This window comes from Melanerpes formicivorus, unplaced genomic scaffold (assembly GCF_026170545.1).
Source record: "Melanerpes formicivorus ecotype bairdi unplaced genomic scaffold, bMelFor1.0.p_v2 SCAF_118, whole genome shotgun sequence".
NCBI lineage: Eukaryota > Metazoa > Chordata > Aves > Piciformes > Picidae > Melanerpes > Melanerpes formicivorus.
The window spans coordinates 1083653-1103020 of record NW_027142470.1 but is presented as its reverse complement, the minus strand read 5'-3'; the positions used below and the strand labels follow the sequence as shown (position 1 = coordinate 1103020).

The 19368-nt window shown below is 52.7% G+C and overlaps 1 protein-coding gene across 1 annotated transcript in view; it reads right to left on the bottom strand.

The window, feature by feature from the left end:
- The window catches only part of HIVEP3 (HIVEP zinc finger 3), a 409994-nt gene extending 392167 nt beyond the window's left edge, over positions 1–17827 (bottom strand). The window contains exon 1 of the mRNA XM_068167460.1: positions 17642–17827. The gene's annotated coding sequence lies outside the window, so the exon portion shown is untranslated. The remainder of the gene's footprint in view (positions 1–17641) is intronic.
- Between the last annotated feature and the right edge of the window lie 1541 nt (positions 17828–19368).

Genomic DNA, 19368 nt, shown 5'->3' with positions numbered 1-19368 from the left:
CTGACAGTGCCATCAGCTGCTGCATGTTTGCATCTTTAAAACATCCCTGTGCTACATAACTGCTGCAGTTCTGACCTGCCCAGGCTGTCTGAGGGACCTATCAGAACTATCCCAAGTATTCTCCACCCAGGAGCCAGCTCAGCCACACTTCCCAGACCATTCCTGACCTCCCCTTGTGTTCAGCTGCACTGAAGAGCCAAACCTGTCCTGCCGCCTCTAGCACCAAGCACAAAAGTCTGAGCAGAGAGCTGAGATGTGGCTGGACTTTCAAAAGACACTCAATTAAGAGCAGAAATGAGACTGTCTTTAAGTCTTGGCACCCTGGGCAGGATGGTCTCTCAGTCTGCAAGCAAAAGGTGCAGTTTTAATTCCCTTCCAGCTTTCCAGCCTCCCAGAGGGGTAAATACCAACTGGCTGAGGAACAGCAGCAGCACCAAGCTCTGCAGCTGGGGTGGGTGACAACGCTAGTGATGACTCAGGAGCCAAGTCAGAGCCAGCTCCCTGCATCAAGCTTTTTAGGAGAAGGAGGGGAGGGTGGGGGGGGGGAAGAAAGTAAAGCTGTGTTGAAAGCAGTGAAATCAGCAGGCTCTGGCTGTCAGCATTTCTGTTTGTTTTTAGTGCAAATTTAGTAGTTGTGAATATCTCAAGAAGTTGCTGGCATCTGGGAATTTCAGCCTAAGATGGAGCAAACCTGGCTGGTTTCACTTCCTGCCATTCTAGCATCCACAGCAGCGTGGCTGCAAGCCTGAGCTCATGCTGCTTCCAGCAGAGACCATTGCTGGTCCTGCTCCCATCCCCCTCCCAGGGAGCAAAGGCACAGGCAGGATCATCCACTCAGGGTTCACTCAGCACCCACCCATTCCTATAAACTCCATCAAGCTCCCTGGAGCTCTGTATGGGGAAAAGCAATCATGCACAAGCTGGGAACTAAAAATATGCCCCCCTTCCAGCAGGCCCTCGGCTGATGGGATGCTCCATGGGCTTGGAGTAGGGCCAAGAACAGCATAGGAAGCAAGGAGCGGAGATGGAGGTGGGAATGATGCTTTGGGACTACCAAACCCAAGCAGTCAGGAAATACAAAACTTCAAAAAGCATTTGGTTCTTTTTCCTCACAGCCTTGGAGCCCTAAGGGTAACCTGAGCCAGGGCAGAGAGGTCTTTCCCTCAAGGTTGTGGAAAAAGCCAAGCACTGCTTTTCTGCAAGCTGATATTCCCCACAGCCACGCAGCGTGGAGCTGAGGGCTTCAGGGAAAGCTGCACAGCCAGGTGCAAGGGCTGGTACCTTCCACACCTGGAGAAAGGGCAGCAGGAGGGACAACACCCAAGCAGAGACAGAAAGCACAGGGCAGAGGAGGGTACAGAGAGGCTGGGATGTCAGTAGAACCATACAACTGTCAGGGTTGGAAGGGACCTCAAGGCTCAGCCAGTTCCAGCCCCCCTGCCATGGCCAGGGACACCTTACACTACAGCAGGCTGCTCACAGCCACATCCAGCCTGGCTGCAAACAGCCACATCCAGCCTGGCTGCAAACACCTCCAGGGATGATGCTTCCACCACCTCCCTGGGCAACCTGTGCCAGTCTCTCACCACTCTCATGGGGAACAACTTCTTCCTAACATCCAATCTTAATCTACCCATTCCTAGTTTTGCTCCATCCCCCTCAGTCCTATCACTCCCTGACACCCTCAAAAGTCCCTCCCCAGGTTTCTTGTAGCCCTCTTCAGATATTGGAAGGCCACAAGAAGGTCTCCTGGGAGCCTTCTCCTCTCCAGACTGCACAACCCCAACTCCCTCAGTCCGTCCTCAGAGCTGAGGAGCTCCACAACTAGTGCAGCACAGCCACAGCCAAGCTAAAGGAGACCTCAATCCATAAACAGTGCCAAAAGCACTTCAGAGACTTAACACAGCAGAACCAGCACAGGAGTAAGACCAGAAGGATTTACACAACTTACAGGTCCTGTACCATGCTCTCCTCCACTCCTAGCCTCCATGCAGGCAAAACCAGTTCAGGCCTCTCTGCTACCCTAATATAGGCATGACCCAAGAGCAGGGATGAGAAGCACACTTTCCTCCTGAGTCAGAAGGAGATTTAAAGAGGTGGTTTCTTCACTGAGCACAGAGTTTTTTAGGGTCAAGTAATTCTCTTGGTTAGCAGGTGGAGGAAGGCAGGAAATCCTTGGGTGCAAGCTGAGCTGTCAGCACTGAGCTGAGCAGGCTGGAATGTTTGAGATACAGTTTTTGCCCAGTTTAAATGGATCAGCCTTCCTACAAACCAACAACCAGATTAAACATTCCAAATCTTCTGGTACTAGAGCATAAGGGAAGAAAAAGGCAAGGGTGGCCCTGCACAGAGCACAGGTCAAAAAGTCCACTTTTGGAACCTGACCCTGGTGGCCAAGAAGGCCAATGGGATCCTGGGGGGCATCAAGAGTGTCCAGCAGATCCAGGGAGGTTCTTATCCCCCTCTACTCTGCCCTGGTGAGACCTCACCTGGAATATTGCAGCCAGTGCTGGGCCCCCCAGTTCCACAGGGACAGAGAGTGCTGGAGAGAGTCCAAGGGAGGGCTACAAGGATATTGAAGGGACTGCAGCACTGCCTGGGGAGGAGAGGCTGAGAGCCCAGGAGCTGTTTAGTCAGGAGAAGAGAAGACTGAGAGGGGATCTGATCAATGTCTATCAATATCTGAGGGCTGAGGGTCAAGAGGGAGGGCACAGGCTCTGCTCAGCTGCACCCTGTGGTAGGACAAGGGGCAATGGATATAAACTCCAGCAAAGGAGGTTCCACCTCAAGATGAGGAGGAACTTCTTCCCTGTGAGGGTCACAGAGCCCTGGAGCAGGCTGCCCAGAGAGGTTGTGGAGTCTCCTTCTCTGGAGCCTTTCCAGCCCTGTCTGGATGTGTTCCTGTGTGACCTGTGCTGGATTCTATGCTCCTGCTCTGGCAGGGGGGTTGGACTGGATGATGTTTGGAGGTCCCTTCCAACCCCTAACATCCTCTGATCCTGTGACCATCCTCTTTTCAGCACTCTGCAACCACATTTAAACACAGAGGAGGACATTGTCGTGAAGCAAACCCAAACAGTGCTTACAGCTGAGTCAAAAGAAAGGCTTAAGAGACACAAACCAAAGCCCAATGTTTGCCAACACCCTTCAGTGTGTTTTCTTTTTGCAGTTTACTAAACAGATGCACCAAGTAGTTCAATCTGGTGGCTGCAAAAGGTGTAACAGCTTAATGCACCTCCCTGCTTAGCCCACTGGGTTAACCATAAAAACACAATTTCTACTAATGGATGTTTTAATCAGGGCAGCTTCCAAAAGGGAGCTGAGAACTCAGCCACTTGACTTTCTAACCAGGGCTGTTTATTAATGATGCTGGAGTGCAGCTCGAGCAGCAGGCAGGCTCTGCTCTTGATTCAAACAGCAACTCAGAGTGCTAGGAGAGAAATAAATCACTCAGGGTTTGCTCAGTGTATTCACTATGTCTGCAAAGCTGCCAAGAAAAGCCTCCATTGAAGGACTGAGGTTTCATTCTGACTCCAAGACCTGAGGGGACTTTCATGGGCTATGAGAGATTGAGGGCTGGAGAAGGGCAACCAAGCTGGGGCAGGGTCTGGAGAACAGGGCTGGGGAGGAGCAGCTGAGGGAGCTGGGGGTGTTCAGTCTGGAGAAGAGGAGGCTGAGGGGAGAGCTCATTGCTCTCTACAGCTCCCTGAAAGGAGGTTGCAATGAGGTGGGATTGGTCTCCTCTCCCAAAGAATAAGTGATAGAGTCACAGAATCATAGAATGGGCTGGGCTGGGGGGGACCTCCAAAGCTCATCCAGTCCAACCCCTGCAGTCAGCAGGGATATCCTCAGTGAGCTCAGGTTGCTCAGGGCCTCCTTGGATCTTACCTTGAATATCCCCAGGGATGGAGCCTCAACCACCTCCCTGGGCAACCAGTTCCAGCATTCCACCACCCCCATAGTGAAGAACTTATTCCTTACATCCAGTCTAAATCTGCTCTGCTCTAGTTTGAAGCCATTGCCCCTGGTCCTGTCACTGCAGATGGAATCATAGAACAGATAGGACAAGAGGAAATGGCATCAAGCTGCACCAAGGGTGCAACAGTGACCCAGACTTTAGAGATCATTTCATGACCTTTAATATCTTCAGGACTCATTTATTCATTCATATTTCTTTGTTTATTCATTTCCTCTTCTCTTTATCTGCCCTTCTAATTAACTTGGTACCTGCAGGGCTCTGTGTTTCTCCTTTTCAGAGGGAAAAGAGAGGGGATTTTCAGGTACAGGGTGCTCAAGGATGCTGGAAATAATGAGGTGTTGGTGCTGGGCTTGAAGGTTAAGGTGGGGTATGCATGCAGGAGTTCATTTAAAAATCAATCAGGGAAGTGTTAGTGCCTTGTAAGAAAGATTTATGAACTTCTTGCAGAGGTGCTGACCTGGAGAGGTAAAGCAGTAACTGGCAAAAGAGGAAAGGGTAAAGAGCTGCAAGAGAAGAGGAACTTGCAATTCACAGGATGCCCAAATCCTTGCGTGGTGGGAGCTGGAAGTGACCTCTGGAGGTCACCCAGTCCAACCCTTCTGCTAGAGCAGGGGCACCCACAAGTCAGAGAAGAGGAAATTGCTTCAGTTTTCACCAGAGGGGGTTTATACTGAACATCAGGAGAAATTTCATTGCTGCAAGAGTGGTCAGGGACTGGCACAGGATGCCCAGGAAGGTGGTGGAGTCCCCATCCCTGGAGGTGTTCAAGAAACCTGTGGCTGTGGCACTTGGGGACAGGGTTTAATGGCCATGGTGGTGTTGGGTTGGTGTCTGGATTGGATGATCTTGGAGGACTTTTCCAATCCAACCCAACCCATTCTCAGATTCTTAATGATTCTGTGATTCTACTCCATGGGTCAGTGGCCATGGTGGTGCTGGGTTGCTGGTTGAACTGGAGGATCTTGGAGATTGTTTCCAGCCAAAGCAATTCTGTGATTAAGCCTTTACCATGCCCTGGTCCTTCAATCAGAAAAAGAAGCCCAAAAGACAGACCCAAACCAGTTTTCTGTTTAGCTGACAAGAAGTAAAGAGCCTTTGGTTAAAGTTTCTCCCCAGAACCCTCAGCCAGGTCCCACCAGTGGGGTCTGGTAGTTTCCCAGGCACCCAAGTTTGTTTCACAGAGAGCAAGAAGCACCCAGGTGGGGAGCAGGTCGGTGGAGGGGACTCTACCCCTCTGCTCCACTCTGCTGAGACCCCACCTGCAGCTGTGGCTTCCTCTGGCCCTGCTCCAGCAGGTCCCTGTCTGTGCTGTGCTGAGGGCTCCAGAGCTGGCCCCAGCACTGCAGGTGGGGTCTCAGCAGAGCACAGCAGAGGGGCAGAATCCCCTTTGTTGACATGCAGCTGGTGACAGCTCAGAGGTGAGCCTGTGACATAACTTCCCTGCAGGTGCAGTTGTTTTGAAAGAGAAAAAGAAGAGATAAATTCATCTTAGAGTGCAAGGTCAGTGCTGATGGGTGGGTAAGATGGACCAGGCTGCTTCCTTCAGCTGTGTGACACTGAGTGACCTCACAGCCTGGCCCTGGGGAACCTCCTCATTAAACCAAGGAGCACCTTCAGGCAGCTGGAGCAGGAGATGCCACATGGTGCTTGTGTAGGGGGGTTCTTAACATCCAGAAATAACCTGGGTCTCACTCTCTGCTTGTCCTTCACACCCTGATTATCCCATCCAAGAGGCTGAACCTAGACCAGAGCAATCTGTTCACCCAGACCAGTGGCTGAGTTGTCTTCCCATCTGCCCCCAGACAGTGTTCAGTTCAGGCCAGCAGGAAGACCTGACCCTGGCAGCTTGCAGCTGCATTTGCAGACCTGTCTGGGCTAAGAGCAGCATCCACCTGGGCTGGCAGCAGCTTTTGCTGACACTGGACAGTCACCTAAACATGAGGAGGAGCTTCTTTAATTTAAGGGTGAAGCAGCACTGAAAAGGCTGCCCAGGGAGGTTGTGGAGGCTCCTTCCCTGGAGTCAGTCTGAACCCACCTGGAAGTGTTCCTGTGTGGCCTGGTCTAGACCCTGCCTTGGCAGGGGGCTTGCACTGGATCATGTCCAGAGGACCCTACCAACCTGTGCTTCTATGACACACTTCCACATCCCTTGGCTCTGATGCCAGCAGTGCTGATGTCTCTTCCTTCCTTCAGAGTCTAGCCAGCATCAGAACACAGAGCACAGGCTCCTGCCTCAGAGCCTGCTTTGATACCTGATGGTGCAGAGACCAAACCACAGGGGGTTGGACACTGCAGCCTGTGACTCAGCCTGTGTTTATAGACACAGAGAGGCTTATTTGGTGCACCATGAAGTTCCTTCCACAGCCAAGGACGCTGCAAGAGGTTAATTGTCAGTGGCAGTGCAAGTCCATTTGGTCCCTGCCTGCCCAATCTGACTCTATTGCTATTTATAGACCATTCAGCACTCCACTTACTGCTTTTATTCTCTCCTTAGGCTTCTCCCCCCACTCCTTATCCTAAGGAGGGTTTGGGTTTGGTTTTCTTGGCACTCTTTATCACCCCCCCATACACACCTTCTAGCCTTTCATTCAAGTAAGTTTATTTCAAACCAAACCACCACATACCTGTAAGGGCTCCTACTTAGCAGGATGGACTTATCCAAGGTGTTTACTCCACAGAAAATAGCTGCTGAGCTCAGGCTGCTCTGGGAGCTTGCAGCTAGCTACCGACTTGCCTGCACGTAGCCACAAGGCAAAACCTCTTTGTGCTCCTGTCCTGTCACTCAGGGACCCAGCAAGTAGATAGGAGGCACTGCCAGGGGCAGGATCTGTGCTGGTATGATGTTGGAAAAGCCAAATGTGGGACCACATCTGGAGGATTGTGGTGGGTTCCCGGGTCAAGAGAGACTTGGGGATACCAGAGAGTGTCCAAAGGAGGCTATGGAGATGGGGGAGGCACTGGAACATCTGTGTGATGAGGAAAGACTGAGAGCCCTGGGGTTGTTCAGGCTGGAGAAGAGCAGCCCCAGAGGGGAGCTGAGCAATGTCTGAAGGGTGAGGGGCAAGAAGAAAGGGCCAGGCTCATGCCAGTAGTGCCCAGTGACAGGGCAAGGAGCAATGGGCACAAACTGGAACCCAGGAGGTTCCATCTGAACAGGAGGAGAAACTTCTTTGGGGTGAGGCTGCTGGAGGCCTGGAGCAGGCTGCCCAGGAGTCTCCTCCTCTGAAGACATTCAAAACCCATCTGGATGTGCTCCTGGGTGACCTGCCCTGGGTGATCCTGCTCTGGCAGCGGGGGTGGACTGGATTATGTGGACTGGACTCCAACCCCTACCATGCTATGATTCCATGATAAGTTCCTACATCAGTCATTATCAGTTCCCCAGCTGAGCCACAGCTGGAAAGCAAGGTAGCAGGTGGAGGTTGAGCTTTTCCTCTTAATAAGAGATCTCAATGTAATTAAGTCTCCATGAAACACAGCCTGGAGTGACTGTGTGACAAAGGAACATTTGCACTGAGCATCTGTCTGCAGGGCAGCTTCCTCCCACTGCTTTCCTCTCTAAGAGGCAGGACAAGGGGGTTTTGTCTTGCAGAAAGGGAGAGGGAAAGGAAGAGGGGGAGGGAAAGGAGGAGGGAAAGGAGGAGGGAAAGGAGGAAGGAAAGGAGGAGGGAGAGGGAGAGGGAGAGGGAGAGGGAGAGGGAGAGGGAGAGGGAGAGGGAGAGGGAGAGGGAGAGGGAGAGGGAGAGGGAGAGGGAGAGGGAGAGAGGAGGAGAGAGAAGGGAAGGGGAGGGGAGGGGAGGGGAGGGGAGGGGAGGGGAGGGGAGGGGAGGGGAGGGGAGGGGAGGGGAGGGGAGGGGAGGGGAGGGGAGGGGAGGGGAGGGGAGGGGAGGGGAGGGGAGGGGAGGGGAGGGGAGGAAAACCCACCCAAAAGCCAAAAAGCACAGAGAAAAAGGCTGCTAGGAAGTTAAATAGGGACAGCAGCAGCCTACGAGCGGCTTCAGTATTTCTTGCAACCTGTCATTTTCTTGTCTGATTTGTCAGAGAGTTTCCTCTTAGATGCAGAAACCTGGAATTTAAGAGTCTGGCTTCTCCCTCCCTTCCCAGGCTCCCAGAAGCATCTGATAGAGAACTGCCCACCAACAGCAGGTGGGCATCCCTCTGCAGTATCCACTGACCATGGGTGGGCATCACTCCACTTGCACAAGAAATGCCTTGACATTTTGGGAACCACCAACCTCAGCCTTACTAAGACGATGGAAGTGTAAGACCAGACAAAATCCCAGAGTCCCAGCATGGTGGGGGTTGAAAGGGACCTCTGGAGCTCATCCAGTCCAACCCCCCTGCTCCAGCAGGGCACCCACAGCAGCTTGCCCCGCAGCACAATGGCCAGGGGGGGTTGGAAGCTCTCCAGAGAAGGAGACTCCACAACCTCTCTGGGCAGCCTGCTCCAGGGTTCTGCACCCTCACACCAAACAAGTTTCTCCTCCTGTTCAGATGGAACCTCCTGAGTTCCAGTTTATGCCTATTGCCCCTTGTCCTGTCCCTGGGCACCACTGAGAAGAGTCTGGCCCCAGCCTCTTGCCCCCCAGCCTTTAGCTCTTGCTGAGCATTGCTCAGATCCCCTCCAGGCTTAACAGCCCCAGGGCTCTCAGCCTTTGCTCCTCACAGAGATGCTTCAGGGCCCTCAGCATCTTTATATCCTCCACTGGACTCTCTCCTGTGATTCCCTGTCTCTCTTGACCTGGAGAGCCCAGAACTGAACCCAGTACTCCAGATGTGGCTTCACTATGTCAGAGTAGGGGGGAAGGAGAACCTCTCTGTACCTGATGACCACACTCTTTTCCATGCCCTCCAGGACCCCCTTGGCCTTCTTGGCCACGAGGGCACATTGCTGGCTCATGGTGAACTTCTTTTTCACCAGCACTCCCAGGTCCTTCTCCTAGGAGCTGCCTTCCATCACCTCGGTGATGCCCATTGACAGCAGTGGGTGGAGGTTGAGGCAAAGGAAGCTCCATGTGAACAGGGGGAAGAATTTTTTCCCTATGAGGGTGACAGAGCCCTGGAACAGACTACCCAGAGAGGTTGTGGAATCTCCCTCTCTGGAGATAGTCAAAACCCACCTGGATGTGTTCCTGTGTGATCTGCTGTGGGTGACCCTGCTGTGGCAGGGGGTTGGACTGGATGAGCTTTCAAGGTCCCTTCCAGCCCCTAACATTCTGTGATTCTGTGACCTCCTCCCCTGTCTGGGTTCAGGGGTTTAATCCTCCTCAGGTGCAGAACCATGACAAGTCCCCTTGCTAACTTGACATGAACTTGAAATATCCTGAGGATCTCCTCAAAGGTTAGGAAGAGTCAGAGCAGGACTTCAGGGACTGTTCCACGACACAAATGTTTTGTTCTCACTTTAAAATGGACACTAAAAATCAAATCAAGTTGATGTCTGTGCTCACAGCCAGCCACCAGCCCTGCTAGCAGAGCTGAGCCTAACTCCAGGCTGAAGCTGGATGGCCTGCACTGAAGAAGTTCAGCTAAGGAAATGGATGTGAAGAGCTCTCCTTGCTTTGGTTCTCTGATCTAAACAACCACAGCAAATATTTAATGGGCTCTTTTTCCTTGCATAGTTTTCCTTTTAGAACAGGGCAGGCAGTATCCTAGGAACAGGAGCCAGGCAAGGCTGTCTTATCAAGGAGGAGAGCAGCAATGCCTCAGAAGGGTTGTTTAAAATCAGAAGTCCTTTGGGACAGGGATTATCCACTATCAATTGAAGCCCAAGCCCAGAGCTTTCCCAACAACCCACAGCCAGATGCAGGGGGGGTTGCAAACAGAGGAACATGGGCATTGGGTTGAGACTTCCCATGGCTGTTGGCAATGTGGAAGCACAGAATCCTTTTGGTTGGAAAAGACCTCTAAGATCTGGAAAAGACCTCTAAGATCACTGAGTCCAACCACGAACCCAACACCACCATGGCCACTAAACCACGTCCCCAAGTGCCATGGCCACACATTTCACAGAAGCACAGAATGGGTTGGGTTGGAAGGGAACTCAAAAACCATCCAGTTCCAACCCTCCTGCCACGGGCAAGGACACCTCACTCCAGCCCAGATTGCTCAAAGCCTCATCCAGCCTAGCCTTGAACACCTCCAGAGAGGAGAGAGCCACAATCTCCCTGGGCAACCTGTTCCAGTGTCTCCCCACCCTCACTCTAAAGAATTTCTTCCTCATCTCCAGTCTCAAGCTCCCCTCTCCCAGCTCAAAGCCATTGTTCCTCATCCTGGCACTCCCAGCCCTTGTCCAAAGTCCCTCCCCAGCTCTCCTGGAGCCCTTCAGGTACTGGAAGGCTGCTCTGAGGTCTCCCTGGAACCTTTTCTTCTCCTGGCTGAACAGCCCCAACTCTCCCAGCCTGTCCCCACAGGGCAGGTCCTCCATCCCTCTGATCATCTTTGTGGCTTCCTCTGGGCCCTCTCCATCAGCTCCAGCTCCTTTCTGTGCTGGAGGCCCCAGAACTGGAGGCAATGCTGCCGGTGGGGTCTGAGCAGAGCAGAGCAGAGGGGCAGAATCCCCTCCCTGTGCTGCTGCTCTCCCTGCTCTGGCTGCAGCTCAGCACACAGCTGCCTGCTGGGCTGCCAGCGACCATTGCCAGCTCATGGGGAGCTTTTCATCAACCGACTGGAGAGCCTCAGGGGCAGGATCTTGCCCAAGGTTCAGCGGCTCGCTGGGTTCCGCCTCGCTCCGCATCTCTCACACGCACACCGCCCTCTGCCGCGCAGCGCCGCGGCCGCCGCCCGCAGCCGGCAGCGTTGCCCCTGGCAACGCACTTGTTGGAGGTGATCAAAATTCTCCTTTAGAAAACGCCAGGGCATCAAAATGCAAATCACTCCACTGCCTGCAAAGGTCATTTGAGGTAAAGGGAAGTGTTTAACTTCGGAGGCTCGGGAAGGAGCTGCGGGAGAGCTGAGCTGCAGGCTGGGTGGCACCTCCGGTGTGCTGGCACCTAGGGTGTGTGCTGTGCTGGCACCTCGCTGCTTCCCAGGAGCAGATTAAGAAGGCTGCTGCCCACTCCTCTAGCATTTGTGACTCCTTTTATTTAAGAAGGAGGTCACACTCACCAGCACTTTCGATAGCTCTGCAGTACATCTGTTGGCATGGCCAGTCCCACCCAGCACCTTCACTCGATCCCCTGCAGGCTCAGGTTGTTTCTAGAAGCTCTGATGACAAGAGAAAGCTGCCCCAGTCTGGCAGAGCAGAAATAAAACTGATCTGATTGATCATATTTGCATCTACACTTAGGCCCTCTCTCCTTTGGGCCAGAGATGATCAGTCACAGAATCATAGAATGAGAAGGGTTCAGAGAGGACCTCTAGAGATCATCCAGCCCTCCTCCAGGTTCAGCTTGCACAGGAACACATCCAGGTGGGTCTTGAAAGTCTCCACAGAAGGAGACTCCACAACCTCTCTGAGCAGCCTGCTCCAGGCCTCCAGCAGCCTCACACCAAAGTTTAAGTTTCTGCTCCTGCTCAGATGGAAACTCCTGGCTTCAAGTTTGTGCCCCTTGCCCCTTGTCCTGTCACTGGGTACCACTGAGACCCCAGCCTCTTCCCCTCCACCCTTTAGCTCTTGCTGAGCATTGCTCAGATCCCCTCTGGGGCTGCTCTTCTCCAGGCTCAACAGCCTCAGGGCTCTCAGCCTTTCCTCCTCACAGAGATGCTTCAGCCCCCCCAGAGCACCTTCCTAGCCTCTGCTGGACTCCCTCCAGCATTTTCCTCTCCCTCTGAAACAAGAGAGCCCAGACCTGGACCCAGTACTCCAGATGTACCTTCACCAGGGGCAGAACAGAGTGAGAGGAGAATCTCCCTCACCCTGCTGGCCACACTCATGCACCCCAGGACACCATTGACCCCTGGGCAACTTGTCCACCAGCACTCCCTTGGGCAGAGGAGTTCACCAGCAGCTGCCAGCACTCCAGCTGTCCCACAGCATGATTACTGATTTCATCCATCCAAGAGGGCTCCCAAGGGGTAATACCTGAGCTTGAACCAAAAAGTGACATTTTTATTGGGAACAGCCCTTCCCAAACATGATTAGTGGAAGGGCAGTGGGAGACAGCAGCTTGCAGTCCCCTGGGCAGAGCTGGTGTCCCTTGGGTGGCCAATCTAGCTCAGCACAAGGCCCTGCAGTCCTGCAAAGTCAGGAATTTGGTGCTTCAGGTTTCCCTGAGAGAAATGACTGTTTTGTGTTTGTCTGGTTTGCCTCAAAAGGGATTTAGAGGAAAGCAGCTGAGCTCTGCTGACAGTAGGAATTGCTTGGTTTATAACCTTCACAGATGAGGAAAAAAGCAAAAGTAGCTGCACACAGAGCAGGAGCAGGCACTGGGGGTTCCTGTGAGCAGCTCAAGTGATTTGCCAAAAGGTCTAACAGATTTGACCTGCTGCTGCTGCTGCTGCTGTGTCTTCACTCAGGGTCCCAGGTGGTGCTGGATAAAGCAGAGCCTTTCTCTGGGGTGGGGAATTGGTGGTAAGCTCAGCAGCAGCACTGCCAAGCTGTGACTGCAGAAAGCAGAAACAGAGGCTTGTTCAGCTTCCCAGCTGGAGAACAGACCTCCTGAGCACACAAAATCCACCTCCCTGGAACCACCTAAGGAGTCCTTAATTTCTAGGTTACCAAGAGACACCAGACCCAGTGACTAAAAGTCCTACAATCAGAGACTCACTAAGGTTGGTAAGATCACCAAGTCCAGCTGGCAGCCAAACCTCACCATGTCCAGTAAACCATGGAACCAGAGGGGGCACTGGGTTGGAAGGGATCTCCAGAGGTTACTGCTGCCCATGGCTGTGTGTCACTGCAGCATCCAGGATTCTTCATCCCACACTGCAATCAGAGAACAAGGAATCAGCTGGCTCAAGCCTGATTCCTCTGACCAGGAGCTTTTTGGTTAAAGAACAAAATGGCCTTTAAAAATGAACACACAGCTTATTTCGTGAGAGGAGAGATCTGCTTTCAGTTTATATTGGAGCTGTGAGGGAAGAGAAGCCAAATATTTAAGCAATGCTTGTCCCTTAGCATTTCCTCCTCACAGAGTGGCTGCTGACCTAAAGGGAAATGCATCTGTGCTTGAGGTACTGGGAACCCACACATCAAGAAGTGGAGGACAAAAATACTTTGCCAGGATAAATTTAGAATCGTGGAATTGTTTCAGCTGAAAAAGCTCTCAAAGCTCATCCAGACCAACCTTCAACCCAGCACCACCATGGCCATCAAACCCTGTCCCCAAGTGCCATGGCCACAGGATCCTGGAACACCTCCAGGGATGGGGACTCCACCACCTCCCTGGGCAGCCTGTGCCAATCCCTGACCACTCTTGCAGCAAAGAAATTTTCCCTCATCTGCAGCCTGCTCCTGGAACCATTTCAGGCCATTTCTTCTCCTTCTATCATCTGAGACTAGGGAGAAGAGCCCAACTCCCACCTGGCTCCAGCCTCCTTTCAGGGAGTTGTAGGGAGCAACGAGGTCTCCCCTCAGCCTCCTCTTCTCCAGGCTGAACTTCACCAAACGAATTGTGATGCTGGTGCCACCTTCCCAGCACCCTGTGATGGGCCTGAGGATCCCAACCAAGCCCTGCAGTCAGAGGGAGGAGGGTTGGTTGGAGGGGAGGAGGAGGAGGAGGAATCAACGAATGTCAATTTCTATGGCTTTGTAAGAGACAAGTTGGAGTTGTTTGTAAACAGAGCTGCGCAGAGAGCAAACAGCAGGAGCAGTGGCATCAAGTTACCTCTGTGTGAAAAGAGAGTGGTGAAGAGAGGAACTCAGACAGATGTTCAGAGGGAAAAGGAAATTTGCTTTACACAAATGTTTTGGGGGTTGTTAGGTGCCCAGGAAAGGCAGATCCCAGCTCTTCCCTTGGCACAGGTTGAGGTGAGGGCACAGGGGGTTGTGGGCCAAGAGAGGTCCTTCTCCCTCTGCTCTACCTTTGGGAGGCCACATCTGGAGTGCTGTGTCCAGGTCTGGGCTCCCCAGCTCAGGAGAGACAGTGGAGAGAGTTTAGTGGGGGCTACAAAGATGCTGAGGGGCCTGGAGCACCTCCATGAGGAGAAAAGGCTGAGAAGCTCTCTCAGGGAAGAAATAGTTCCTAATGTCCAACCTAAACCTCTCATAGCACAACCTCAGGTCATTTCCTCTTGTTCTATGACTTGTTAGTGGATCAACATCCACTAAACTCCATTGCACTCCTCATCTCTTCTGGTATGAAGCCTTTGCCACATCCTGGGAGATCCCTGCTGTATCCATGGGACAGGGTGAAGCAGGTTTCCTCAAGGATGTTAGGAAGAAGTCCTTCCCCATGAGGGTGGTGAGAGCCTGGCACAGGTTGCCCAGGGAGGTGGTGGAAGCCTCATGCCTGGAGGTTTTTGCAGCCAGGCTGGCTGTGGCTGTGAGCAACCTGCTGTAGTGTGAGGTGTCCCTGGCCATGGCAGGGGGGGTGGAACTGGCTGATCCTTGAGGTCCCTTCCAACCCTGACAGTTCTGTGACGGACCCTCCTCAGCCTGAGATATTTTAATGATAGCTTGAGATCCATCCTGACCCAGCTTTAGCCAGGGTGGGTGATACACATTCAAAGTTTGCACCTCTGCTTTCAGCTCAAATGGCTTTGGCCATGGTGGAGAAAGGGAATTCAGAACCTAGGAAGGAAACGAGGCCAGAAGAGCTTGCTGGGAACAAAACATGGGCAGCATGGTGTTTGATAAAGTGGATCCCACCCAAGGGATGCCTCAGGAGCTCATCTTCTGGGACAGGAAGAGACAGGATTGGTTTTAGCTGCATGGCTGGGGCAATGGTGCAAGGCTCTAGGCAAAGACAGGGCTGCAGAACACACTAAAGAACTTCCTGCATCTCCTATCTCAGGCCAGGTTAGGCAGAGAGGAGACACTGAGCAAAGCAGAGGCTCTGCAGGGAGCCACACTGAGGACTCACAAGACTGAGGCCACTTGCAGCAGGACCAAACCTGCACTGCAGGATGGTGTTAGGACATCCTAAGCCATGGGTGCTTATTTTTCAGAGCTTACACCCTCCTTAACCAGTAAAGAGTGCCTCTTCCTGCCTGGGGAAGTCACTGAACCCCAGAGTTCAGTCTGTCCCAGGACAGCAGCAGACAGGGATCCATTGCCTGGGCTTCATTTCTCAGTCTTGCAGGAGGAGCACACACTATGGCACGAATCCCAGCAAAATAAAGCTCTCCCCCAGCTTTTCCCTTCTCCCTTATGCAACCCCATCCCAGCAACACTTTTGCATCATAAATACAGAGGCTGGAGCCAAAGACTGCAAGCAAAGGCTGCAGGGCTGGCATGGGCAGGGCTGGCATGGGCAGGGCTGGCAGCACAACTATCCAGCCAGCCAAAGACCAGCAGCTCCAGAAGGGTCCATCTGACTTTGGAAGTGTGAGAACCCCAGCCCCAAATGGGGGAGAAACCTTCTGCTTAGGCACAGTGGAAACACTTTCTGCTCACAGTATTACTGGAGGGAAACAGCACATGGAGTTCCCAAGCCCCAGGTTTTAACACTTCCACTACAGTTTCACTTCAGCTGTGGTTTTGAAGAGGTAATGGCAGCAAAAGAGTGTGGCTGAAACATGAAGGTCACATGCTGGAGGCAGTCACAAGTCCAAAAGCTGAAAGCTTGTCTAACCACAGGGGTTTCATACATAAATAACTGCCTGGGCCCTGCATGCAGTGGTTGCATTTGGAGTGAAATCCGGAGTCAGCTACCTGGACAGAGGACTGTGAGGTTTAAAATACATCAAAATGTGAAGTGCAGGTAAGAGGCTGACCTGCTGGAAAGCAGGATCTGTGAGTGCTAGTGGGTAACAAGCTGCCCAAGAGCCAGCAATATGTCCTCATGGCTAAGAAGGCCAAAAGGGTCCTGGGGGGCATGAAAAAGAGTGTGGCCAGCAGGTCAAAGGAGGTTCTGCTCCCCCTCTGCTCTGCCCTAGTGAGGCCACATCTGGAGTACTGGGTTCAGTTCTGGGTTTCCCAGTTCAAGAGAGGCAGAGAGAGTCCAGCAGAGGCTAAGAAGATGCTGAGGGGTCTAAAGCATCTCTGTGAAGAGGAAAGGCTGAGAGCCCTAGGGATGTTGAGCCTGGAGAAGAGCAGCCCCAGAGGGGATCTGAGCAATGCTCAGCAAGAGCTAAAGGCTGGGGGGCAAGAGGCTGACTCTTGTCAGCGGTGCCCAGGGACAGCACAAGGGGCAAGGGGCACAAACTGGAACCCAGGAGGTTCCATATGAAGAGGAGGAGAAACTTAAACTTTGGTGTGAGGCTGCTGGAGGCCTGGAGCAGGCTGCCCAGAGAGGTTGTGGAGTCTCCTCTGGAGAGCTTCCAAACCCCCCCTGGCCATTGTGCTGCTGGGCAAGCTGCTGTGGGTGCCCTGCTTGAGCAGGGGGCTTGGACTGGATGATCTCCAGAGGTCCCTTCCCACTCCCACCACGCTGGGGTTCTGGGATTGTGTGAGTAGAGAACCATCAATAGAACACCTCCAGATTAACAGGAGGTCATCTACTGTCAAGCAGCTTTTAAAGCTGGCAAGAGAAGCCAGGCAAGTTTCATCTCTGTGCAGACTGTTTAGAACCATCCCTTTCTTCTCTTTGTTTGTTATTATTTTTATAGCACAGAGGAGGCAACTTGACAAGAGTTAAAACTGGAATCAGCTGGTTGAGCAGAGGCAAGTTCATGTTTTGTTCCTCTTGGCCTCCGAGCACCAGAAGTATCTGCACCACAATCTAAATATATGGTTTGCATTTTTTTTCCCCCTTATTTTGAGGAAGAAAAGGGTTTTCTTTGACTGAACAAACATTTGAAAGCCCTCTCTGCTGCACCTCCTCCTGCCCTGCCCTTGGCTTGTTTATTGATGCAGTGCTTGGGGAGATGTGCTGCTTGCTAAAGAAGAGAAAGGCATGAAAGGTTTTGGCTGGCAGAATCCCCTTCCCTCAGCCCCCAAAACTCCACAACAAGAATAATCACCCTGATGAAGCTTCACAAAGACCCCCACAGCACAAAAAGCAGCAAAAAAAACCCCAACTTTTCAGCAGCCTTCTCCAGCACTACCCCTGTGAGACCCAACCAGGAGTGTCTGCCCTAGCTGGGCAGCACAGCAGAGCCTCAGCTCCACCTCCTGCTCCATGAGATGTGCCCTAGCAAAAGTCCCTTGGAACTGCCTCCTAAATCATCTCAGCCCAGTGGCAGAGTGCTCCAAAAGTCGTTGAGGGGAGAGGGAACAGTGAATGCTCTGTTTCCCTGCAGGGGTGTTGTGAAATGCTCTCCCATTCCTCCCTCAAGTAAAAGCAAACACTTGGCTTACAGAGACACCTGAAGACAGACAAGAGGAGAGTGAAGCTGTTCCAGACCTGTCAAAGCAGCTAAAGCTTTGGCTCAGGACCCCAAGACCTTCCTCACCACCCCAGTTGCAACACAAGCCCGAGTCTCTTGGGACATCCAACACACCATGTCTTCACTGAGTCCTGGGAGGGCAAAGAGTTGCCCTCAAAAGCCTTTCCAGCCTCAGCACTGGGGTCATGGCAGGTTTGCATAAGCTTCTTGGCAACATTGGACCTTCCAAGCTGAGGGCTAAGCCAAGCAGAAGGGGCTGGGGCTGTGGTGTAGCAGCGAAGTTCTCCTCACCAGTCTAGCAGACTCAGGAAGCTGGCAGGGCACAGGCAGCAGCACCTCCCTTTTTGCAGCCCTCTTGTCATGAAGCACCCAGAACATGAAGCTGGTTTGCCTGCTCAGGAACTGGCCTGGGGAAGACAGGCTCTGCAGGAGGTAGATGTCCCAGCAACAACACCCACCAGGGGTGAGGATGCAACGAGAAGCAGCAGAGGTTGCCAGGAAGGGCCCCCCCAGAAGCAAGAAGCACCTGGGCATTTGCCTACAGCCTCTGGCAGCCCACGCTCCTCCTTCACAGCTCACTCTGACTAAGACAGAAACAGCCCAGGACAGGAGGTGCTGAGCTGCTGCAGACCCAGCAGGCTGAAGTTCCTGCTCTGTACCGGGACATGGTTTGGTCATGGGCGAGATCCACAGGCACAGTTCAGCTGCCAAGGCTTATAAGAGCAGGTGGAGGACCAGAAAGGTACAAATCTCATCTTACTTTATGTTTTCACACTGAGCCACATGTGTGCCTTCTTCCACACCTACATCTTCCCAAGCTGTTCCATTGGCCTCTGTTTCCCTGATTGCTGTTCTCTGAACACACATCAGGGGCAGAAAAATCTTAAGGCACTGAACACACAGACTCTGAGAACCTCAGAACTGGTTTGGTTGGGAAAGACCTTTAAGATTCAGTCCAATCATTAACCCATCACTGCCAGCTCACCACTAAACCATGGCCCCCAGCACATGGCTCTAATATATTTCTCTTGAAGTGATGAAAGTGATGCCTGGATCAGCACTGGTGTGGCCAGCAGGAGCAGGGCAGGGATTGTCCTCCTGTACTGGGGAGCCACATCTTGAGTGCTGGGTTCAGTTTTGTGCCCCTCACTCCAAGAAGGACATTGAGGGCTGGAGCAGGTCAGAGAAGGGCACAAAGGTGGGGAAGGGTCTGGAGGACAGGGCTGGGGAGGAGCAGCTGAGGGAGCTGGGGGTGTTCAGCCTGGAGAAGAGGAGGCTGAGGGGAGAGCTCATTGCTCTCTACCGCTCCCTGAGAGGAGGCTGTAGTGAGGTGGGGGTTGGGCTCTTCTCACTTGTCTCAGGAGATAGAGGGAGAGGAAATGGCCTCAAGTTGCCCCAGGGGAGGTTTAGGTTGGAGATGAGGAAAAGTTTCTTTGCTGCAAAAGTGGTCAGGGATTGGCACAGGCTGCTCAGGGAGGTGGTGCAGTCCCCATCCCTGGAGGTGGTCAAGGAAGGTGTGGCCATGGCCCTTGGGGACAGGGTTTAGTGACCATGGTGGTGCTGGCTTGCTGGTTGGACTGGCTGATCTCAGAGGGCTCTTCCAAACCAAACAATTCTCTGATTCTGGGAAGCTCCTGATAAAAAACTTGCAGAGTCTCTAGAATGCTGTCTCCAAAACAAGGCAACCCTTCACTAGGATGGAACCCCTAGAAGTAACAACCCCAACGCCCTCTTCCCTTACAGCTGCTGGACTCTGGTTGCATTCTCCCCTCTGGTGCACTAAGAGCTGATCTTGTCACTTCCCATTAACCCTGAAGAGGGATTTCTACAGAAACAAGCTTGCTGCATTGAAATGTTTAGTCTGGTGCAGCAATTGCCTGCACAGCCTCCTGTTCACCACGGAGCCTCCTCAGCTAGATCAACCAACCTCTGTGGGGGAGCACAGAGACGTAGCAGAGCTTGGCTGGAATGTTATCTGCAGCTCCTTGTTTAAATTGGCATCCCAAACTCCTTTAGTC